Below are 26,276 nucleotides of genomic sequence, written 5' to 3' on the forward strand. Positions count from 1 at the left end.
TGTGTGTGTGTGTGTGTGTGTGTGTGTGTGTGCATATATATATATATAAAACAACAGGAATCTCTTATCAGAATATAAACCATGTCCAAACGGTATGGGAGAAAGAGGGATGTAGGAAATACATGATCAATGTCAGACCAAAGAGGCATCAAAAATGTAAGGAAAATCATATGCTTAACGTAAGCCAACTAAGGGAAAGGCTATAAGAGAAATGTCTCATACTAATGAATTAGGAAGGTGAAAGAACAGTTTTAGGGAATACACTCTGGTGTTCACAGCTGAAACTGTAAAGATATGAGTGGGAAGAAAAGACACATACTGATAGTAGGACTGTACCCCCTTTCTGTTAGGTACAGCTGAACATTTTATTTATTTATTTATTTGCATTTGTTTTCCGGGATAGTCCAAATGGGATAGAAGTTCCCATTTTCAGTGGGGTCCCGGGAAGAAAAGCTCCACATATAAGACATTTCACATATAATACAGATTTTACATTAATAAAGACATTTAGTACATATTATTGGCACCTTATACAATTGGTGAAAAACACAGTACATAAGCAATCATTCTCAAATCAAATATATTATACAAGCAATACAGAGTATATACATGAGAACATTTCGTATGAGTAGTTTTCAGCTAGCAAACATGGTAACATGGTAGCTAGACCTGGCAAAAGCATCATGCTTCAACCCAACATAAAGGGGGAAAAAGACAGAGCAAGTCCTGTACTGGCTCATTGGATGGGAACCTGAAGAAATTATACCCAAAGCTGAAGTGTGCAGACATTTTATGAGGCTTTACCATGGGAATCACTTAAATATGGACAACACAAAAGGAAGTTTACCCCTGATAACAAAGGCAAATGAGTGCTGGAGGTGTGGAGACCATGATCCATTTAGCCCCTAGAAAATCAAGGTGAAGGCAGTACCAAGAAAAATGTAAGAACACTGAGTCCATTAGAGTCTGCAAACAGAACCCACGCTGTGAAATTATTAAGGAAGATCCTTGGAACTGTTTCAGTGTTGTGAGAGGCATTAAGAATGATAAAGATTCTACAACCGCACAATTTCCAGGAAGGGTTTAGAATGCCATTATCAATCCGGTACCTCAATTTCAGCAAATCTTTTGTGGTATTGTTGAAAGTCGGATGCTTCTAGCTTAAATGTACAATGGGACAGTGACAATCCAAAGGTCTTGACACTTCATTACAGGACCGGGGCTGTTCTGAGGTTGCAAATGTATAGGCTATTCCTACATCAAAGATTTAAGAAGGAACATGACCCTGTTGTCTCTGATGCTGTACAAAATTCAAAGTTCGGGCTAATTACTCCAGGTATTTGATACCCAGAGTTAATGGCTTGCTGCTTGTGAAACTGTGCCCAAATTCATGTTCAAAATGCAACCATCCCATTATATCTGAGATATAAGCAAGATATTAGCTTACTACTTCTGAAGTTATATACCACTGAGCATTCAAAATGCGGTTGCCCCATGGTACCTAAGATATAAGAAAAATATGACGTTTTCTGTCTCTAAGACCAGTCAGAACTCCAGCTTTATACCTAACCTGCTCTGTAATCTCTGATATGTTAGCCAACAAATAAGTCTACTGACTCTGTGGGTATCATTGTAGCTACTCTTACAATTGAACTGCCCCAAATACCTGAGGTGATGTAAGGTGTGACATGAACTAGCTCCGTTAGATGCTTAGCAATTTCACACTGTTATTCAGCTACTCAATAATTGCTGAATTGAAGGATAAGAAATGACTTTTTACTTTTGAAAATGAGGGCACTAAAAGGGCCTACTGCTTCTAAGGCCATAAACTGCACTTATAATTCCCATGCCCAACAGAAATCTAAGACTTAGTGCCAGTCATGAACCTGTTGGAGCTAAAGCTACACACAGTTTCACTCTCATAATTCACTTACCCTGTGAAAGCTGAGAGACCATTTAAGATATGAGCTCATTGTTTACACCATACAACATTCGTTATCCATGCATATGAATTATCCAGTCTGTATATAAAGTATAAGCTTGGTACTCCTGAGGCTGGGAAAATAAGCAGGAAACCTGACTGTCCTGAAACCAAAAAAATGGCAACATTTTGGCTCCAGTTAAACAAATTAGTATCAGGTGTCAAAGATCCTGACCTTGCATGTTAGATCTCTGCAATGAAAAACATTGGCACATACCAATATCAAGGACCAGACCAAACATCTGAAATGTTCAATGTCAAACATGGGGGGGGGGGGGGGGGGTGTGAAGTTGAAAGAGACAGATCAAAGCCAGCAGATTGTATTGCTGACTGGTCAGCCCTGAGGGACAATCAGAGTGTATTCCCAAAGAAGGTCAACTCAAAGCTGAATCTATTCTAACAAGTTGGAGGCCATATGGAACAGTACAGAACTGATCTGAAGTCAGGGTTATGAATAGAGTTAAACCCAAAGACTGATGCTGAAGCCATGAGCATCAGCATACAGCAAAAAAAACATAGGCTCCAGACCCTGCATCAGATCCCAAAATTGAGGTCTTAGTGATGTGAAAAGGGATGGCACTGAACCTTGCATGAGAGTCCTAAACAAGGTCCTAGTAGGTAGTCATGGTCACTGAATGATGTTGCTTCAGTTCAGTGAAGAAGGACTAGCAGTAACCACCTCCATCAACAGTGATAGCCCCAGGGAATTCAAGACTACAACTGACACCAAATATGAAATTGGGCTGGTGAGAGCGTCTGCAACTCAGAACAGAGCAGTAAAGCCTGTAAAGAAAAATAGTTACATAATGTAGCATGCAGAACACCAACATTATTTCTTCACAATGCCACGATATGTAATGGAGAAGAGCAAATTCCTACAGCAAAGGGATGCATACGCATCACCGTTCAGTAGTACAGATAGAAGACATGAACGCCATATTAAAATTAAAAAGATTTTAATGGAAGAGAAAAGTATGCCATAAAATACAAACTTCATTTTGAAGAAAGTAAAAGTTCACAATTAAAAAAAACTTGCATACAATGCATTATCTGACACAGCACTACGCTGTAAGAAGATTCAGTGAAGATAAAAGTAAGGAACTTCCAAATAAATAAAGTATACACAAAGGATAAAAATCAGCCACTGTGCTTAATCCCACCAGATGGGCATCTAGAGGCAGACTGCTACAAAGAGGTAAATAATGGATAATAACTGTATCTAAGAATCAAAATGGCTGGAGGTGTCAGTCAAGAGTTTCAAATCATAAAATACTGTACTTAAACATGAAGAAAGAAGATCAAAAGTAACCAGAGAAACAGTGAGTTTGAAACTTATGAGCCCATAGGGAAAAATACACAATCACACAAAAATGAAACAGTAGACTAGAACAACAGATAGATCTAATATCAATGACTCATGGCAAAAGGGAACTGGAGAAGAGTTCTTCTGTTCATAGGATTGTGGGTAACTTAATGATGTTTGGTGATCTGGGAAAGTCATATGTGCAAAACTGCTGGGCGCTGTGGATCTAAGTCCTATCAGCAGAAGAAGATGGGCCAAGTCCTACATATCTTAACCATTTTCAAAATAGTCTGAAAGGTTATTCCCAAACACAATAATTTGGGAAATGGTTTGACTATGTTTTTATGTTAAGTAGCATATTTCCAGAATGATTTGCCTGAGTTCTTCATGTGTGAGAGATATCTAATTTATTCAACACAGAATAACAGTGAAGCCAAAGCTTACCACTGGACACAGTGTTAGTAACACTAGATGCAAGGATTTGAAATTTTGACATAAATAGAACAGGAATAGATAACATGACTCAAAGGATCCTTTTTTTATGGAATAAACTCCACATCCATGTGAAGCAGAGTTTATCCCTAACCCTATTCAAATGAAATCTTGACCAATGGATGGGAAATCGCATATTCACTTCTGGTATGGCTCCCATGTCTCTGATGGACACAGGCTTAGCTACTTCCTTATTAACATACCCCCCGCCTAACAGATGCCCAAAGTACTTTTAGACAAATTGGGTTGGGCTACATGGCTAGGCTTATAAAAGCCCTAGCGGTTATTAGCCTAGTAGCAACCTATGAACTAGTCAGAGATACTAATACTGGTTAGGATGTCTACCTACTACACAACACACATAAACACTCACAGAGTATGCACACAAAGGGCAAATTAGAGGATTGCCAACTTATCCATAGCATATATTTGGGACATGGGAAGTGAAAACCACAGTACCCAGCAAAAAAAAAAAAAATACAAACACAGGGAGGAGGACATGCAAACTTCATATAGAAAGCCCTCTATCCAAGAACTGAACTGACCCTTCTGACATTGCCAACATCTTGGCTGACAGGTTCAGTGCAAATCCCCCCCCCCCCCTCAACACCTACAGGGCCTATTACCATTCCAGGGGATTGTGTAAGTCCAATTATTACTGATACGTTGGTTAACAAGGCTCTATCTAAAGCTAAAAACACTGCCTCCATAGGACCAGATGGTGTCCCAGGCTGTGTCATACACGAGCTCCAAAAGGAATTAACCCCGCATCTTAATACCCTGTTCAGTCTCAGCCTCTCCACATGATATGTGCCCATAGAATGGCTCACGGCAACAGTGGTCCCAATACACAAGGATGGGGCCAGAACTGACCCTGGGAACTACCGACCAATAAGCCTGACCAGTCTGATCTGTAAGGCTATGGAGCGAATCATTATGGAACTCATAAATGGAGAGATTGGGAACCTCCAGTCGCTGGACCCCACACAGTTCGGCTTCGTCAAGGGCAGATCATGCCTCCTGAACCTGGTGGATTTCTTTGAGACAGTTACTCAGGCTATACATAAGGGAAAGGAGGTACACACAGCTTACCTTGACCTTGCTAAAGCATTTGATACCATTCCCCATTCAGGTATTATTGATAAGCTCACCAGCCTGGGCATAAACCCTTACGTCACAAGAGGGATTGCACACTGGCTCTCAGACAGATCCCATAAAGTAAGAGTAGAGGGATCGATGTCCGAATCCAGACCAGTAACAAGTGGTGTGCCTCAGGGCTCTGTCCTGGGGCCCCTCCTGTTTGGCATATACTTCTCAGAAGTACAGGCAAGCACGGAAGGGCTGTGGCTGACTAAGTTTGCGGACGACTGCAAACTGGGTGCTATAATAGAGTCTCCGGCAAACATGAAGATCCTCCAGAAGGGCCTAAATGAGACTGATGCATGGTGTCAAAGCCATGGTCTCAAGCTAAATGCAAAAAAATGCGTAGTAATCCCTTTTGGAAAAAACAGAGTACCCGCAAACTACAACATAGGAGGTAATCCCCTGAAATCTGAAGAAGAAATAAGGGATCTAGGGACCCAAGTAGATAGTCAGCTTTCCTTTGATAACCATGTTGCCAAAGTGGTTAGAAAATCCTTCTATGTGGCCCATCTGATCATGAAAGGGTTCGCATCAAGGTCTAAGGATGTGATGGTGCCCCTCTACTCTTCCCTCATCAGAACCATTATTGAGTACAATGCACCAATTGGAATGTACCTGGCTAGACATCTCCAGCAGCTGGAGAGACCACAGAGGTACCTAAGATTACTGGCCTCAAACAGTTGCCCTATGCAGCACGATTGAAAAAGCTAAGACTGTTGTCTGTTGCATACCACTTTCTCAGAGGCGATCTCTGTCTAACGTACAGAGCCATGTCCAACCCAGAATTGTTGAACATGCTCCATCTTAGCAAAACCAAATCTACTCGAGCTACATGCTCTAGGGATATAAACCTCAACACAACAATTAATAGAACATGCTGGAGGGAGAGATTCCCTTCGCAGAGACTTCCCTTACTATGGAACAGGGTCCTGATCTACATAAGACAGAGCCCCTCACTATCACTCTTCAAGAGGAACCTTGATGAGTGGATGGGTAACAGAAAGTTCACACCGGGGATCACAACAACAGCACTACTAGATAGGGACCAAGGGTACTAGCTGCTAGTACAAGGGTCTAGGGAACTACTAAAGGGGTGGTGAATACCGCACAAGGTGGCTGAGCTAATATATGCCTTCGGGCAGATAGCCCAGTACCAACCTATGAACCTATAAGCAAGACTTATGAGACTGCAACCCTAACTGCTGTAACACTGTGCCATCTTGTAGAACACAGCCATTTTCAAATTAGACATGAGGTATATAATTTATTGCAGTGAAAATATTTGTATTTAAATATGACCAGTATCCGAAACATAATTGTAGCTGTGATACAGTTCTAATATGTGTGTGTGTGTGTGTGTGTGTGTGTGTGTGTGTGTGTGTGTGTGTGTGTGTGTGTGTGTGTGTGAGTGTGTGTGTGTGTGTGTGTATGTGTCTCTTTGTATACACACTGATAAAGGGGTATGGTAATTTGAGTATATACATATATGATTATACTAGCTTTGATTGACATTTACATTTGTTGATGTCTCAAACAGACACCGCAGTATGCTGAAAAATTGAATGTCGACTGAGAAGCAACCTCTGTGCATGCAAAAAAATTAAACAAAAAATAAAGAAACATAATTTTCACCCATGCTAACTCCAAGATTGCACAAAATTGGGGAAAAGGAATATTCTCAAGCCCTGAGAATTGTGCAATCTCGCATAACTGTCGACCACCTGCTTAGTCAATCAAAAGCAGTTGACTAAGCAGATATCTACCAAACACACTGTCGGCTAAAGCATTTGTACTCATATGTATGTATATATATATATATATATATATATATATGTGTATATATATATAGGTTCATAGGTTAGTACTAAGCTTACTGCCCTTGCGAGCCATTTTAAGCCTAGCCAGTTATCCCCTGTGAGACTCAAACCCTGCACTTTGAGCACACACATATATATCTATATATATACACACATATATATCTATATATCTATATATATATATATATATATATATATATATATATATATATATATATATATATATTTAACATAAAACTGTTCTTTCTGCTGGAGCTGCAAACTAAACTAAGAATAAAAAGATCAGTTCTTTTTTTTGTTGTTGTTTTTCAAATATTTTTATTTTGCTTCTTCTCTTTTTTTTTGTTTGCATATTTCAATTCCATTCATTTTATAAGCCACAATTCAGTTACACTGTAGGAGTTGCAGCCATATTTAGGTGCATCTTGTTGCAAGAGAATTTTCAGTGTTAACAAAATACACAATATATATAACACTTTGTATACAATATATACACGTGATACATAAAGTCAACTTCTGATTAATATTTGTCACAGTTTGCATACTATTCATAGCTGCTACATAAGAGGTTTAGATTTGACACACAAAAGAATGTCTTATGCCCTTTTCAGTTTACATTCAAAATAATTTGAAAAGATCAGTTCTGAATCAGTGTACTTCTACTGCAGATATGACTTGCATTTATGGTCTTTACACATATTCAAAAATCTTTAAGAAATAGATGTTTTGACACTGATCCTTCAGACAGCAGTAAGACATTAAGCATTTTCAGAGCTCATATATAGTTTGCTGTAATGCTGAGCTGTATCTTTAAATGGTCAATGTCACATGACCTTATGCAAGTGTATTGCAGGAACAGTCAAGGATGAAACAGGCAGGAGGTTAATCTGTGCTTGAATTTCAGGTATATGATATCTAATTAATTTTTGCAGGAAGGTTTCTGGTAGTTTTCTTGAAATTTCTGTTGGGCAGATTCATGTATTCTAAATGTGTAATTACTGTTTATATTAGATACACAATAGTTGTCTTGGGTGAGCATTTCGGAGACCTTTTGGAGATAACAAGGCAAAGGGTTTCTAAGCCCAGCCAGAGCAGTTTATAAAGGCAGAGCTAAGTGATCTGCTCACATGACAGACTACTGGAGCCTTGTTGGAATCTCACACAGGCCTACTGAATTACTAGCATCAGTTACACTGTGTTTGATACTCATTAAAAGTCCTAGGGTTTTTAGGTCAAGTTATGTTCTCTTAGGTTGTTGCCAAAACCTTTGGATTAAATGGCCCTGAGTCCCTTTCTTCATGTTGCCCCGTTTATTGCTGTTAGTGCCGCATAGTGTTACATTTACTGGCAGCTATTATATAAGCATTAAAGCACCTAATTTGAAAGTTCCAAGCCAAAAAGGAAATACCAGCTTAGTTCTACTGTTGTATATTTTATTTTCAGTATGCTTAAAAATTCTGAGTTTTTGGACCATGGGTTCAAGAAAATATTGCTCTTTCTTTTAAGGTCAGTGCAATATTAATGCTGAAGTTTTCGTATCATAAAGCATCTCCGAGTTGGTTTACACAGAGTATTCTCAGGCAGGGATACGTATGTAATTCATCTCATAATCTGGTTATTTTTTTATTATTTATTTATTTAATTTAATTAATTTACTTTCTCAGGGAGAGAGAGAAGCACATTTTCCCCTTAACTGGGTGATTGCTTTCCTTTGCTATTCGTACAGCAAGTGTGTGTGTACCTATTTGTGTTTACCTAGGGTGTATGCCAAGCTACTGGAATACCATGTAATTGGATCTTGAGCACTGTGCTGTTAGAACTTGAAGCGGTCTCTAATAACATGTCGTAAAGAAGCTCCATTTACAGGACGTTTTTATTGTTATCACATAGATGTGTATTATACGAAGGCTTGTAGCACACATCAGCTGAACATTTTCAGAAATATTCTGCATGATTTATTTTAGATAGAGAAGATGTGTATTATACCAAGTGATTTAAATGTAAGGTAAACTTAATATGTGTGTATACTTGTGGAAGTGACAGCAACAGTGGATAGCCTCTGAAGCTTTGCTGCTGTTTCTCAAGGCACACACACACACAAATCTGCTTACCCTGTAGTGTCCTTATTTTTTATTATACAAGTCGTGACTGGTTGCCACTCAGCGACAAATATGAACATAGAAGGTACTAACAATTGGTTTGTAGCCAGGATTTTTGCAATTGTACTTCAAAGTCTCCACCCCAAAGGAAGGAAAAGCCATTTAACCATGTAGAAGATGAAGGCTACAATCTGTTAACCAGATTCATACTTTAATCCATTTCCCTACTGTGTGTAAGTCATTTAACAAGACAGTGTTCCTGGGCTGAGTCTGAAAAAGGCCCTTGCGTATCAGTGCTGTATCCCAGTATAAGTGAACAGTCAAACCAGCTAACTCGGCAATATAAACATCAAAATGCCATTTTAACTTTAAGTTCTATTACAGCATTGCAAAAATACATTTATTTTAAAACATGTAGCTCATGGGATACATGATGTATGCATGCTTAACTCTACAACTACCAGAAAAGAAATATTTGGCCATTGAGTCTTCAGTCATCTGCCAATATGTTATGTGCTAGATCTGTCTAATTTTATTAGCTATGCCAGAGCTCTTGAAAGAAATATACAAACAAACAAAAAAAATCACACAGACACACACACAGGAAATTGGACTGCCATTTGATGCATGTTACTTCTAAGGGTGAGAACAAGTATTTTGTCAGCTGAATTCACTGATAAAGCAGTAATGCCATCTGCAGTACTCTTAAATAGCATTTACTTGCAGAAGGACATTTGTAAGGACAGTGGAGTTTATTTGTGCTGATGACCTTCTATATCACTGTTGCAGTATTCTACATAGGGATGCCCCCCACCCCCAAGGCAGCCCAGTGCTCACCGAGTATGAAAAATGCCTAAAAAGTATCTTGTATGCAACATACATCACATTCATGCTTCGCGCACAGAAAGTAGAGCATAAAAGGAATGTACGGACGCAACTACCTAGAACTTCTTTGCCATCAGTTCAAATGCCATTTTTACCGGTTGGTCTGAACACCTTGTTCCTGTACTGAATATTTAGTAACACCAGGTAAGTGCCCTGTTAGGGTTGCTTTTTATTTATTTTTATTTTTTTGTAGTTTTCTTGGTTTTATATTTTATTTTACTACCTACAGCTAATGTCATTCAAGAAGGGAAAATGTCAGTGTGGGAGTGAGAGTCCCCCATAAGGATCATCACGAACAGTGTCCTTTTTGTTTAGGTGCTTTCCACAACCATACCTCTCATAGTATCTCTAAGGCATTTGTGCCTAAGATACTCAGAAGCCGTTTGTCTTCCCTGTACATTTATCCTGAAAACCAATGGCTTAAACAGTTAGCCCAGGGTACCACAGCAGAATCCTTTAACCCTGATATACTCCTGCTAGGTAAAAAGAAGGCCAAGAAGTCTTGGACAGATTCTTTAGCTGTCCAGCCACCACCAGATGTCCCTCTACAAGCAGGTAATAGCTCTGTAGGTCATTCAGTGTTTATGTTGGATTCCTCTGCCATGACCTCTGAGGCTTTGCAGTTGATTATCTCGGAGGGACCTAGAGGGATTCTGCAGATATTGGTCAGGGCAGAAGTACTGGGTTCTCTTGTCAAATCTCACCAAGGCTTGGAACCTCCAGTATTTGTTAGGGCTGATGTCCTTTCTAAGAAAAGACAAAAACTGAAGCATGTTTCGGTCCATCCTATGGATCCTCAAAGGGAATGGCAAATGTTTACTCTGGTTTGTTTTTCGGCCTTAATGGCCCTAAAGCCTCCTCAAGGGGTTTCAGTACCTTCTCCTCCTTGAATCTCTATATTTCTGAGATAAGGATTCCGTGCCTGGTGAGGGGTCTTTGTCCTGTTCTTCACAGATGCCTTTCCCTTTGGCTTATGGATGAAGAGGAGTCTGTTAGCCCTGAGTCTCCTTTTGAGGAATTGTCCTTTGGGGGCACAATTGCTAGGATGATGGAATACTTTAAGTGGGATTCTTCTCAAGTGTCAGTTATTCAGAGAAGATATTATGAGTTGCTTCAGGAGGACACTCCTAAACCATCAGCAGTTCCTCCTGTGGTGGCTGCCTTGTTAGATACTTTCCTTGTTGCTTCCAGGTCTCCTGATTCTCAGCCTCCTGCTGGTAATAAACATAATAGGTTCTATAAGGTTCCTGAGGGTTGTCCGCTTTTATTTAAATGTCCTTCTGCTGATCCTGCTGTGGTGTCAATCTCTTCTGACAAACCTTTTAAACTTTTGCCCTCTGGTAAGGATAGTAAGGTAATGAAGAGGGCTGGCAAGAAAGTTTACACTGCCTCTTCTTTGGTCTTTAGGGCTATTAATTACCAGACCCACATGACCCGGTATGCTCTGGCCTTGATTGCTCAGGCTTGTCCAGTTATCTCTGAACTCCCTGATTCTGAAGGAAAATCCTCTGCCTTAACTTTTTTAGGTTCTGCTTCTCAAGTGGCTCACCACTCTATTAATTGTCCATCATGAGGCGTTATTCTTGGCTTTGTCTACAGTCTCTACCTGAGGACATTAAGGCCAAGTTGAGTGCTCCTTTGAATAATGCACATCTTTTTGGGACTGCTGCTGCTGACATGTTAAAGTCGCTTCAAGAAAAAGCCTTGCAAGACCTTAAACATTAGTTTTGTCTGTCCTATTGTCCATCGGATGGGTATTCCTCAGGTAGATCTTTTTGCCTCCCCTCTGGACAGACAGCTTCCTCTCTTCTGTTCCAGAGTGCCCTGCCATTTGACATGAAAGACAGATGCCATTTCCTTTCCTTGGAAAGGGATTTTTTTATGCTTTCCCTCCTCTTCCTCTACTTCCAAGAGTCCTGCAGAAGATTCAGGTGGACTCCCCCAAAATCTTGCTAGTGACTCCTTTTTGACTGATTCCCCCTATTAATGCATCTGGCCATGGGCAAATATCACAAGTTACCTCATTGGTTGGATCTCCTCACACAGGACAAGGGGTCTCTCATCCATCCCAATTGTCCACTCTGCACCTGATATTGTGGGTGATAGGGTTTTGATCCCTTTCAAGCACCTCTTTTCTGAGCACATGCTCACCATTTTACCGAAGGCAAGGAAGAAACCTTCTACCAGAAAATCTCATATGTCCAAATGGAAAATATTTTTGGTCTGGTGCCATGCTCATAACCAGGACCATTTTTCAGTGGAGGTCCCTCTGGTCCTCTTATTTGTGTGAGTTGCTCCAGTCTGGCTTGGTCTGTTCTTCTTTGTGAAGGCCAATTTGTCAGCCATTTCTGATTGTCTGCCCTTGAATCTTCCTTTTACCTTTTGTTTTGAGATCAAACAATTTCATAAAGGCATCCTGCATATTAGGCCTCAAAAAAAACCTGTTACTCCTCCTTGAGACCTTAATTTTGTTTTGAAAAATTGACTCAGGATACTACTCCTACTGACCCAGCAGATTCTACTTCTTTTCAACATTGTACCTGAAAGACTTTTTTTATTTTATTTATTTTATTTTTTTATGCTAGCTCTTAGTTCTGCTCAGAGGGTTTCTGAGCTCTATGCCCTCCTTATGGCCATTCCTCCGTTCTTGTTTTTTTCACAGGAGCAGGGTATCACTTTGTACTATTCCTTCTTTTATGCCCAGGGTAGTAAATGAGTTGTCCTTGAATCAGTCGGTGCAAATCCCTTCATTTTTCCTTTCTGCTAGTTTGAAGGTCCTGCATACCTTGGGTTTGCACAGACAGCTCAGGTACTATTTGGATAAAACTAGGACTATTCGTAATTCTGATCAATGTTTTGTTTCCTTATATCTCAGGTTGGCAGTTTCTAAGCAAACCATCTCCTCCTGGATGTCTAAGGCCATTAACTTTTATTTCCATAGCAAATCTCTGTCTACTTCTATTAGAGTTCATTCCTCTAGGGCTGTTGCCTTCTTCAAGGGTTAGACACCAATTCCATCTTTGAAGCTGCTACTTGGCCTTCGTTGCATACCTTTACTAAGCATTACAAGTTGGATATAGTTTCTAGGGCCAGAGCAGGTTTTTCTAAAACCATTTTATGTGGGTTTGTTGAGGGCTGTCCTCGGCCTTCACTTCCCATTCTGTTTCTTGAGCTTTTTTACTCTCCCTTCTATGTAAAATACTGCAACAGTGATATAGAAGGACATGGTGCAGTTGTGTAAAATCTTGCCTTAACAGTAGATGTCCTTCTGTTCACTGTTGCAGTATTTGCTCCCTCCTGCCAACCCCCTCTTATTTGTTCTGCATTTTTTCCTTCTGGATGTGCATGGATTCCTTTGTTCCATGGCGACTGTTCCCTTCTGGGGCAATTCAGTTCTACTTAGTTGCATCCATACATCCCTTCTATGCTCTGCATTCTGTGCAGGGAGCATAAATGTGAAGTACAGTGCATCCAAGATCTTTTTTAGACTTTTTCATACTGGTTGAGCGTCGGACTGCCCTGGGCAGGACATCCCTTCTATGTGGAATAGCAACAGTGAAGAGTAGGACAGTGTAATCTTACCTGTAGTCAACCTCAAAGCAGTCACACTGAGACACTGAGTCACAGAGCCAATTCAGATCTATCACACAATGTCCTATTCACACAAATTGTTGTTCATACTCTGCTGTCTGTTCTTATGCCATTTTAGCCTATCCAGTGTTAACATATTTAGCATTATACAACTGGCATTTGCCCAGCTACCCAGTTCTTACCAGGACTGTATTCAGTACCGATACAATATTCTTATAAAGTCCTGCAAGGATCCTGCAAGGAAGATAAGAGGTTCAGGAATGTTGTATGCCATAGTATAGTACCATGGGGGATATTTCATTCCCAGCGCACACACATATATATACACATACACACACACACACACACACACACACACACACACACACACACACACACACACACACACAGTAGAAGATATAAACAAACATAGACACACACACATGAAAGAAGTCATTGTTATGAATATGTGTTTCTTTATCTTTGTGTGTATGTTAGTGTTAGTCCTTACATGTGAACCTAGATAATGACATCAGTGTCTCATGGGAGAGGAGCACAGTGGACATGCTACCAATGGTGGCATTTCTGTGGTACACATTTTGTGACTGCAGTGTATGCATACAATGATACCTGTGTAAATACTGATGTGAAGTACCACTAAAAACAGACTACAGAGCACAAAGCACTGTGTGTGTGTACATGCGTTTGTGCATGTGTGGGTATTCGTCGCACTGTTGTGCTATAAACAAATATTAATGCTGCTGCAGATGGCATCGTAAAACATTATCATATGTAAAATAGCAAATGGGACATAATGGAGGATCTGGTGTTGGCTTTACTCCCAGTGGCAGGAGCTTGTTGTTACTGTGTTAGATGCAGAAGGGGTGTCGTTATGTATAAGTGCGCACTGTACTCCACTATGGGATATGGCTTTTCTGCCTTTTACTTATTCGTATGTTTTATGCAGTTCCCTTTTACTGATGTTGTTACTCAGTTATGCTACGCTGAGCAGCACATCACCTTCATTGGGACATTGGGACATTGGGTACTTGGCTACTAATGTGGCTGAGGGCTCTCTACAGTTATAGTTTGTAAATTTGTGCCTCTTGTATACACTTTCTTTCCAATAAACATATCTGTAAATTAAGGAAGATGCGGAAGCAGATCATTTGCATACCTGCTGTATACCCAAGCTCTTTCATATATACAGAGTATATAAAGATACTCAGACGTTTGACTAGTTTTGTGTATTGCATATGACCCGTGTGTGTGTGTGTGTGTGTCTGTGTGTGTGTGTGTGTGTGTGTGTGTGTGCTTTAGCCCTATACAGTTGCAGACATAATTTATGAATACTAGTCAGTGTATTTACTGAACTGTAACCTTGTAAAATAGATGCAGTATGACCTGTCCCCTGTGACTCTACTCACTGACAGATCCAGTAACAGTTTTCCCTTTCCATCTACTTTTGATGCATTTCCTTGTGCAAACACTCATTCTTTTTAATATACCCATGGCATCCTTACATCATCACATATGACTGCACATAGGTTCTTTGTGTCAGATAGTGACCATTGGTATTCCACCACATTCTTTTATGAACCATTCTAGCTTGGGTCACTGACTTCATAGAATTGAGGGATAAAGCCCTGACTGCTCCTCAGATAACCTGTGATGGATTAGTGGCCCAGATGCTGGAGGCAGGAAAAGATGGGAGTGAGCAGCAGGCATCAGCTAACTCATCCTGGGGGTAGGGAGGTAGTGAGGACTACTGTAACATGGCCATCTATTGGAGGTAAGGCAGTGTATCAACAGGAAAAGTCCAGCAATAAGTTCTACACTTCTAAGAATGATGCAGCTGTCACCGGGATATTTGATATGCTTGTGCTTCTAAGTGTGCATTGTAGTCCAGTAAAGTAGTTATCCACTGCATCTAAACTACTGAGTGGTGCAGAGTTAGGAGCAGGATATAAAAATATTTATTTCTAAAGCACTAAAGATGAAGGCATACTGGAACCATTCTGTAGATATCCATCCTGGGGACAATTGGGTCCATTCTCAGACTGCCAACTTCCCGAGGAGCGACCCTTTTTTAAAAGACCACACTGTTGCAGACATCATTATGAACAGTGACCAGTGCACAATCTGACATGTCTTCTGTAACATCATTTCTGAGTACTGATCAGTGACATGAAGGAGGACTCCAGTAATTGGGTAGATGATCAGAACAATGGTGAGAGCCAAAAAAAGGCAACTGTTAAGATTAGGACTAGCCTAGGAAGGACATGCGGCTTGAGGCAGGGAATAATTAACTGTCACGACTGACAGCAATTTCAGGCATTCTTGTGTCTTGAGTTATATTTAACCCTTAAGTTTCTTTACTATGCTGTACATTAGTCTTCCTCATAATGCAACAGGGAAAATAAAGAAAGGCATGTATTCACACATTTTTATTGTGCTCAACAGGAATAACACGCATTCCTGCCGAACATTTCTGTCAGTCAGTCTCTGGTATCATTTGGAGTCAATAATGCTGCAAAACGTTTAAACTTGGGGTGTCTGTAGATATCATCATTCTTCTACTTTGTTGGGCTGCTCTACACCTGACTGGAAAGTGTTGCATAGTCCACAGTATGCTTGGATACTGTAGAAAACTATTTGCAAAAGTTCCAAATGTTTGCACCATCTGGTTTGGTAAAAAAAAAATAAAAAATATCTCTATGTGATGTCAGCTCTGACACTTAAATCATTCAGTACTGAACTGAGTGGACACTGGAATCTAGCTAGGGACTGAGAGCAGTTGTAAACTGTTATGGATGCTCATACGTAGTGTGTAGAGTTAAGAATGTGTATTGAAAATAATAATTTTTGGTAGAGTTTCCTCTAGCTGTAGACATTCTGCTTACTGTCTCATTTGACTACTTTTGCCAGCTGTGGACACTCTGAACTCGAGTATAGTGATTGCTTTGATTTGTAAATTTGCACTCAAACTGCAATGGCGGCATCCAAGCCAACTTGTAGTTGTTATAAGTAACAATAACTTATTGCTGTTGCCCTTACTGCCTTTTGTACTCATCATTTGCTTTGTCTGCTGCAGTCATCCTGTGCCCGAGTCCACTTTTAACTGTAAACTACAGATTGTCTCATCATAGTAGTAAGTCGTTGTGGCACCTGAGCCAAATGACTTGTAGTAAGCTGTTGTTAGGGCACCCAGGCCGAGCTGGTAGTCACTGAATCGAGTATACTTTAGTTGTTGCTACACTTTTTACTGACTTTTGTATTCTTTAGTTTCTGCTTCTGTGTGTATGTATGTATATATAGATATATATGTGTATGTATGTGTATATATATATATATAATTGTAACTGCTGTTTTGACTCATTGTTCCTCCTTATATTCTGATATATACAGTTTACCTTTAAAACAGCAATCTCAAAAAGGTCAACCATGCTCTAACTCCGAAATGCAAACGTCCCAAATGCCGAAAAACATATATGCGAACGGTTAAATCTCGCCCCCTTTTGACCTATGGTAGCACTGGTGTGGAGATGTGACGCGGCTGGAAATGTTGAAATTCGACATTTAAGAAGTGTTGCAGATTCGAATTCTCGGAAAATGGGTCAACAAAGTGGTAGGTTGATCATATACGATCAATATAAAAGTAAACTGATATGTACATCTCTTCCTGCAATTAAACTGTATTAGTATCCCCTCTTTTCACCAGTCACTTTATATCACAAAAGTCGCAGTACACCTCACCATCTGTTGTCAGCCTGATACAACTTGACATCTTGATGCAATGCAAAAACTGCCTCATGCTCACTGACAGCTAATTACTTCTTCCACTAAATGATTCTACCTCACCATCTGTTGTCAGCCTGATACAACTTGACATCTTGATGCAATGCAAAAACTGCCTCATGCTCACTGACAGCCAATTACTTCTTCCACTAAATGATTCTATATTGAAGAGGTGTATGTATCTACAACTTGGAGGCCAGCATCTCTTATAAAAATGTTGAGTGTACCCAGCATGTTGTCAGTTTTTTCATCCACCTCACACGACCATGACCACCATGTCCTAATCCAACAAATAAGCCTTCTTGTAAAAAAAAAATCACTGTGAAAAACCACAAAGGCCTCTTGGATGAAGGTTTGGTGTGGAGGACACTCAGTGCCACACTGGCAGGCAGACAATATACACATCCACTGCAGAAAACATAACTATAATGAGGGGTCACTCAACAGACAGGACAAAGTCTTTTAAGCAACAGTGCAGAGCCAGCATCTGGTAACATCTTAGTCCTAGGTGAGACAGAGATGCATCACTTATCAGGCTGAGCAAAGATGGGGTAATGGTTAGCTACCTTCTCGGGTCCCAGGATCCACAGTGTCAGTAGGGCCCTCACATCCCCTCACCCTAAGTACTCATTTGACCTGGTCTTTGTGCATGTGGGAGTGAATGATTTGAGACTTACCTCTTTCTATCACATGAAAATACAGCATCTATGGGATCTGATAACATTCCAGGCTGTGTCCCACATGGGTTCCAACAAGAATTATCAACACCATTGGGTACTCTTTTCAATCATAGTCTAAGTACCGGCTTTGTCCCAGCTGAATGAAAAATGGCCACCATTATTCCCTTGCACAAAGGTGGTACTTCCACTGACCCCGGGCACTATAGACCTATTAGCCTGACTAGCCTTATCTGAAAGGCCATGGAGTGAATCATCATGGACCTTATCAAGAAAGATCTATGAAATCGCCAAACACTTGACCCTACTTTGGATTTGTCAAAGGGAGATCATGCCTGGTAAACTTGGTGGACTTCTTCGAGGCAGTCACCAAGGCCCTAGACTAGTAACCAGTAGTGTTCCACAAGGATCAGTCCTGGGACCTCTACTGTTTAGAATCAATTTGTCTGAAGTACAAGCAAAAACTAAAAGTCTGTGGCTGACAAAGTTTGCTGATGACTTAAACTGGGAGTAGTCACAGAATCTCCAAATAATGACAACATCCTACAAGAGGGTCTTACACAAACAAATGATTGATGCCAAAGCCATGGCCTTAAACTCAATGCAAAAAATGTATCCTCATCCCTTTCGGTAAGAGCAATGTTCCTGCTAACTACCACATTAATAGCAGCAGCCTAAGTACGCACTCAGTGGTGAGACACCTGGGCCACAGGTTGACAACAACCTTACCTTTAATCACCATCTCTTTACAGTGGTAAGAAGGGCATTCTATATTGCTCATCTCATAAGTAAGGGCATTGCCTCCAGAAGAAAAGAAGTTATAACCTCCCTGTACTCTTCTCTCATCAGGCCAATAATTGAGTACAACGTTCATTTTGGTATGTACCTTGCCAAGCACCTGCAGCAATTAGAGAGACCACAAAGGTTCCTGACAAGGAAAATTCAAGGTCTTCAGCACCTGCCCTATCTGGATCATCTGAAATCACTGTCACTTTATTCTGTTTCAAACAGACTACTCAGAGGCAATCTCTGCCTTGCTTATAAGGCAATCTCTGACACTGCTTTATTGGAAATTATGCATATCCGCAAGTCAAATGGTACACGAGTTACTCATGCTAAAGACCTTAACCTGGTATGTGCCGTTAGTAGCTGGAGGGACAGATTTGTCTCCCAGAGGTTACCACACCTTTGGAATAGACTCCCACTTCATGAAAAACAGAGCACCTCATTAGCTCTCTTCAAATGCAATCTGAGCGATTTGATGGGTAATTGTAAATTCACCCTGGGGGTTCCATCTGTGTCCCTCTTGGACAGGGGCAATAGGTGCTGATCATGGAAATAAGGGTATAACTTGGCTAGACTTGTAAGGCCCCTAGGGCCATTAGCCTAGTAACTTCCTATGAAGAGAAACATGACTGAGCTCTCTGTGCATCAGGAATTTGATTGAAATAGTATTGAGTATCATCACCAAGAATGATGCCGTAATACAACTGAAAGATAATTGACTTTTGGCTTGGCTCTTGTTATTTTAAGGGGATCCACATCAGCCGAGAAGAGATGATTGATGGCCCTAGCTGCTTTGATTGGGATGGCTTGCACCTCTGTCCTCATGGCTTCCATACATTAGCCAGCATTTTTTCTCCCCAGTAGTGTTTTTTTATTATTATTATTATAGGCAGTCAGTCTCCTCAAATTATCCACATAGCCAGACAAAATCAAAATTATATGAAGGTAGCACTGCCCAATGCTAGAAGCCTAAACAAGAAATTGCAGTGCTTACAGCATTCCTAACTGTCAAAAACATAGATATAAAATAGAGATATCTGCACAGTTAGTGAAACATGGTTTCAGAACAGAGATAGCACCCCCTCGGTGCAGGATTTCAATATCTACAACTTTTTCAGACTCAACTCTGGAAAAATATGGTCTTATTGGAAGGGGTGTGTCCAGGAGACCCTCAAGTAGTTTCTCTCAAATTCTCAATTGCTCAAGGCACTGTCTAGTTAACTGACTTGCTCAAGGTCACACAGTAGGCAAATTAAGAGGGAAAGATTCAAACCCTGTACCCTTGGAACAGGAAGCAGTTCATATACCAGCCAGAGCTTTAGTCCTCTGCCTTAACTGCCAGCAGTTGTAGTGCATAAAATAGATACCATGCTTGAATCATAATCTCTGACTTATGTTGGGTGTGATATATAAGGTATCAGTACATGAAAGCACATAATCTTAAAACAAAAAGTCCCGGAGACATATAGCTTCTCCACAGGTTTCAGGAAATTGTATATAAGACTATACAGTGTGTCAACAGTGTTCTATTACTTTTGAGTAGCTATGAGAAGCTGTTTTCACATCTACTTTTATGATGGACAAGCTCTTCTATTTAATATGGATTCTACATAGATATTAATGCCCAAGGACTCTTTCAAGTTGCCTGTTTATATTCCAAAACAAAATCTAAATGTTAGATCTGTATATGTTGGGGCACATCCACAACTGTGGACAGTACAGAGGCATCATACTCCTACCACATTGCATAAAAGTTCTGGAGAGGGTGATTGATAAACGGATACGCAGAATAGTAGAATGTAAGATGGGAGATGAACAGTTCGGATTCAGATCAGGATGCAGCACAACTGACCCGATGTTTGCATTGAGACAGATACTTGAGAAGAAACTAGAGAAGAGGACAGAGTCAAACTGGGCTTTCCTAGACTTGGACAAAGCATATGACAAGATCCCAAGAAAGCTGATCTGGGCAGTACTGTGCTGGTTTGAAGTCCCAGAAACATTGGTAGAATTAGTACAGGCTATGTACAAGGACCCGGTGACTCAAGTATGAACAGTGTTTGGTCTCACTGAGGGGTTCCCAGTGGGAGTGGGTGTACACCAGGGTTCAGCTCTGAGCCCACTGCTGTTCATACTGGTAATGGATAACATCAGCAAACAGGTTGGAGGGGACAGATCAATAAAGCTGCTGCATGCAGATGATGTGGCAGTACAGGCAGACTCTGAGCTAGAACTACAGCAAAGGATAGGAGAATGGAATGCAAATCTGAAGGCACATGGGATGAATGTAAACAGATAAGATGGTGATAATGGCAGCAGATTGGGGAAATCAGAAGAAGCTGAGAATAGAGATAGATGAGAAGATAGTGGAACAGGTAAACAGCTTCAAGTATTTGGGAGGGGTGGTTGAGGAGAAGGGTAGTCCGAATGAAGAGGTCAAAGCTAGAATCAGAGGGGCTGCAGCCAACTGGCATAGAGTATCAGGTGTAGTCTATGACAGAAGAATGCCAAAGAAGCTGAAAAGTAAGGTGTACAAGACAGTGGTGTGACCAGTACTACTGTATGGTACAGAAACCTGGGCAGTAAAGGCAGAACAGTTGAAGAAGCTAGAGGTGATGAAAATGAAGTGCCTGAGAAAGGTGGTAGGATGCACACTGCGGGACAGGTGAAGAAATGAGGACATAAGTGCAGAAGCCAAAGTAGCTCCAATTGCAGAAAAGATCAAAGAAAACAGATTACGATGGCATGGGCACGTGTAGAAAAGCAGAAGACAATCTGCTGAGGAGGATTTGGGACAGACAGGAAGAAGGTAAGAGGAAGCGAGGGCGTCCAGCAAAGAGGTGGATGGATTGTGTGAAAGAAGATCTGCGACAGTCAGGCATGAATATTGAAGAAGGCAGGAGAGTGGCACTGAATCTAGAGAGTTGGCGACAGTTAATACAATACCCCGACCCCATGTAAATGGGAAAACGGGGATGATGATGATGATGAGATCTGTATATGTGTGGTTATGTTGGAGTACTCTTGTATGGTAGAGAATGAATTTGGTAACTGAAAGTAAGTTTAGTTCTTATCTTGAACTTTCAGTGATCACAAGATAAGCTGCCAAATGTGCAACACTAAAAATATGTGCCATTACAGAGGCAAACAAAGCAGTTCTGCAGCTCAGTGAAACACTGAAAAAAAGAAAAAGGGTTGAATTAGTACAAATGACTAGGGTCTCATTATAGAAGCCGCGGTGGTGCAGCGGTAGCGTTGTTGCCTCACAGCAAGAGGTTCTCCCATTCGATTCTCGGCTGGAGCGCCTTCTGTGTGGAGTCTGCATGTCCTCCCCGCAGTCGAGTGGCGTTCGAAAGACATGCATAGATTGGGCGTGCCTTCATTGAAGGTTGGGCATCGAGCTGGCACCTCAGCACCCGTAAAAAATCTACTACCAGTCATTAGCAGACCGGAGTTCCGCTGTGGTGACCCCTAACTGGGAAAAGTCGAAAGAAGAACTAGGTTCTTATTATAAGCAATTCCAGCATTTTTCCCAAGGAACTTAGCAAATGTATAAACAGAATGATAATTACTGCTAAAATAATTGTGTTGGCCTGAGCAAAACTGAGGCCTTTGATCATGTACCCAGTCCAAAAGACATGTAGAAATGGAGGTTGCACCAACAAGTGGATCAGCCATGACGTCTCAGCCTCAACACAACTCATAGCACTTATGCACAATACTACACTAGTTATTTGCTGCTAGTCTAAGAATTAACATCATGAATAACCACTGCTGAAACACTAGAATTTTCATCCCACAAAAAATGCTGCCCTTTTGTTACAAGGATTTTTAGATGCCGTACTGGAATCTTATTTTGACAGTTTCACAGTGTTCAGTAAAAGCTATAACCATGGATGCTCAGACACATAACTTTCATAGTTAAAAACCCTAAAGATATAATTTTGATAATGTCTATATTTTTTGTTAAAGAACTGCATGACAAAATATGTTGCATGTCAGTGTAATGACATCCTTTTCAGAAGTGTATCAGCTGCAGTTATAAGTCCTGCAAATTTGAAAAACAAAGAGCAATTCCATGAGAAAAGCAACGAATCACTGTTTGTGCAGGTGTCTTTGTTGACACTGCCTTCCACCCCGAAGGAAGACGAAGACTGAAGTACCTCAGCCTTGGATGTAGCATAAAATCTGTATGTTCACATTTTCCGTGTCTCTATTCCTAAGATAGCAGTTGTTGCAATTTTTTAGAATTTCATCAGGAACTCTTGTACATCCTTCTCCAAAATGGTGGTGGTGGGGGGGGGGGGGTAAAAAAGAAACTGAAAATCAGATTAGAGATACTGAAGTCAACTAACCTGACTGATCGATCTTCACTCTATAAACATCTAAGCTCTAAATGTTACTCCTATAACAAACACATCTCTTACAGTTCTCTGACTAATTAGCACCAGTCATTACTTTTAGGCTTTTACTGTTACTTACATATTCTAAACTTGTACAAACTAATGTCCTCTAAACTACTTCTTTTTCTCTAAAATATTGTTGTGAAAGGGTTGTTGATTAGCATAATGATTAAGGTGTTTACCGACAGACACAAAGCACAGGGTTTGAGTCTCACCTTGGGAAGCACAGCTGGGCTTAAAAGTCCCTCTGGGGTTGTTAGCCTTGTAATCACCCAGGAACCTATTACTGTCTATGCAAATCATATACATTTATTTTCATTTTATTGTAAAAATGTTTTGATATCTGTAAGTCATGTAAAAACATTTTGAGGTCTGCACTTTATGCTATAATTTATGTATATGTGAAATAATAAAAGAGCATTTCTCCCCAGTCTGACTTTCCCAGCCAAACAAAATAAATATAAAAAAATATAAATAAACATTCCTAAAAAGACTGATGTTGTGCCTGAAAGGACAGATCACAGAATGAGTTTCCTATCAGTTGACTGAAAACTCAAGATATTGAAACCCAAAATTTGGAAAACTCAAAAAGTATTGAAAACCTGTGTAATGCAGGGGGCATGTCACTGTATGCCCCCCTGCCCATTCCATGCTAATTACATATACTAGCTGTGGAAATGCACAACAGTGGGGAAAGGACAAATGCCCATTTTTACTATTTTGAGTTTTCAGTACTTTGAACAATCCTTTGGTCTATGTATGACACACTTGATTGACTGTATTTGACCTCATGAACGTGGCATGTAGTAGAAGCAGTGGCTTCCCCCTTTGTCTGTGGAACATGCTCCCTATGAACCGATGTGAAGAACTAGGTAAACCTCTGTTATGCAGCTGTACACTTATGGCTGGATAGAGAGCACCCCTTCTTCCCATTTATTCAGCTGTGAGGCCCTCTAGCTCTGACGACCAGATTCTCATATCCTCAGGCAAAGTTCTGAGTGCTTGTCCATAAGGTAATTCAAGGCAATCATTTGGCATCCACTAAGCCACATATTAAAGTAAGTTCTTAGTTCTCAAGTGAAACTACTGATGCTGTAGTCTTTTTTTTAATGTGTTCTTTAAACTTGTTTCCATAACATTTTAGGAGTAAGGCTGAATCATTTGGCAGACAATTCTTCACTTTTAAAAAGTCAAAAAAATTAACATTGTTTAACTTAACTACATGTGTTGTCTTGTGATCAGTAGACTTAAAACATTCAGCCATTGTCCCCTAATCAGTCATTTGCTGATTACATGTATGTTTGAATGCTGAAATAAAGCTGTAAAAGGCACCCCCTCTTTATACTGGGGAAACCGTGTTCCATGACATGGTTTTCACCACTGTTACTCATGTTCATCTGGTGAAGATTTAGCACTGGCACTGCTCTCCTCGGCCATCCACTGTACCTCTGGCTACTCTATTCTTTTATCTGCTTCAGTTTCCAGGTATTTCATCTCCAACTCCAGCTCTACGTTTTGTAGTTCTTGCTCCATTTTTCCATTTGAAGACCATCTAGGAATGTATTGAGCTGCCCTTTTACTGTATGCTGCATACCTGCTGCTTCTTCCAATCTGTTCCCAGGTTGAGACAACTGAAATGTAACTGTACACATGGCAGCTATCAACCCATCTTGGTCAGATCAGAATATGGGGGCCATTTTGATTTATATTCTCATCATTTTCCTCTGCGTTTCCATACTCTTAAAGAGTTCACACTGCCTGTTTCTGAACTACTCTGAAAAATAACTGCTGTACAATGTATACTGCTGCACATTTGCCTTTTGATTTCAAGAGTGCACAAATTATTGGTACCAAAACTGTTTTACAGGTTCTGTTAAGTCCAGTTTGCAATATCATACAGCAGCCACAGATTAAATATGCCAAGGACAGATCTGCATCACTATCCCAAATAAAATTAATTACAGTAACATTTGAGTGGGATTGGTTTAAAGAATGTATGAAAATGAAAAATACTCCTTTGGACTACTGCAACCTCTTGTCACTTCGAAATAGGTTCCATGCTGTATAGCTGACATGCATACGATCACTGCTGCCTCAGGAATTCAGCCACCTCACTTGCAGACCATCGATTTAGAGTACTCAATTGACAGCAGCTATATATTGGCTAAAGCTGTTACATTCAGTGGTACTTCAATCCCTTCCTAAATTTACAGTAATTCACTGTCATCAGCCAGAACAGTCTGGCCTACTAAAGTTACAAGTTAATGTACGCTCTTAATATGAGATAACTTAATATAATGTGTTATGGTAGCTGTAGCTAAGCAGTCCGTCTCTTTCTCATCCCCACTCCCTTCTAGGAAAGTAGATGGCAGCAGTGAAAATTTGTCAGTTTTAACACTTACCTTTAAATACTTTCATATATAAAACAGCCAGCATCAAGCTTTTGAAAAAAGAATAATATGATAATGCACATAAAAAGATTAGGTGATACAGTTTGAAGATTTAATATATAAACTAATATAGTCTTCACAAAGAAATATAACAAGAAATAATTTGAAAAGATAGATGGTATTCAAAAAACCTTAACAGCTACCCAACTCATAACGATCTTGTTGTGCTACAGCAGTAGATTAGCGGGATAAAGCCCTGACCCATATGACCAGTGTTCAAGTAGCAGCTGGGATTAATGATTGTGTGGCAACGAGGGTTAGTGTATATATCCTGGAAGGGAAAGGATCACATTAACTGTGGGCAGTCCTACACTTATACAGGAATTCAAGGCTGGAAGGGCAGGCTAGCCAAAGAGACCTGTCTGCTTAGGGGGCCTTGGTGGCTGCACTTCCTGGGCTGTGCCTCAGTGAGCAACCAGTCTTTCAGTGATGTCACTGCATGCTGTGCAGTTAGGGCTCCAAACCCAAGGATAAGTAAGAAGCTGCTGCAAGCAGTGGCAGCTACTGAGTCCTGTCTGCTTCCCTTTGTATCACTGGCGGTCCTCAGCCCTCACTTTGATGTGTTATACAAATACCAGCTATTATATTGCTGTCAATAACAAAAATAGAGCAAAGTAAGGATTTAAGTAGAAGCCAATTTGCCATAGCAGAATGAAGATACCCTCATTGGTTAATACTGGGGATGGGGAAAAAAAAAACAACACTTCTTAACTGGAGGTAACAATAATTTAATTACCTCTCACTAGAATTTTCAGAATGCAGACCGGCAAAGTGCGTAGACATGAGCTCACTAACTTTGAAAGTAGTTTGTTATGTTTTTGTTTACATGTTTTGTACAGCTTCTCACATCTCTGCTGCATCTATACAAAACA

The 26,276-nt window shown here is 40.4% G+C and overlaps 1 long non-coding RNA gene across 1 annotated transcript in view; it reads left to right on the forward strand.

Moving 5' to 3' along the window:
- Positions 1–7,576: 7,576 nt before the first annotated feature.
- Positions 7,577–26,276, forward strand: part of LOC122810948 — a 279,653-nt gene continuing 260,953 nt past the window's right edge. Inside the window, exon 1 of the long non-coding RNA XR_006366161.1 lies at positions 7,577–7,640. This is a non-coding gene — a long non-coding RNA (uncharacterized LOC122810948). The remainder of the gene's footprint in view (positions 7,641–26,276) is intronic.

Source organism: Protopterus annectens, chromosome 9.part0 (genome assembly GCF_019279795.1).
Source record: "Protopterus annectens isolate FY-2018-M chromosome 9.part0, PAN1.0, whole genome shotgun sequence".
In the NCBI taxonomy this organism is placed as follows: domain Eukaryota; kingdom Metazoa; phylum Chordata; order Ceratodontiformes; family Protopteridae; genus Protopterus; species Protopterus annectens.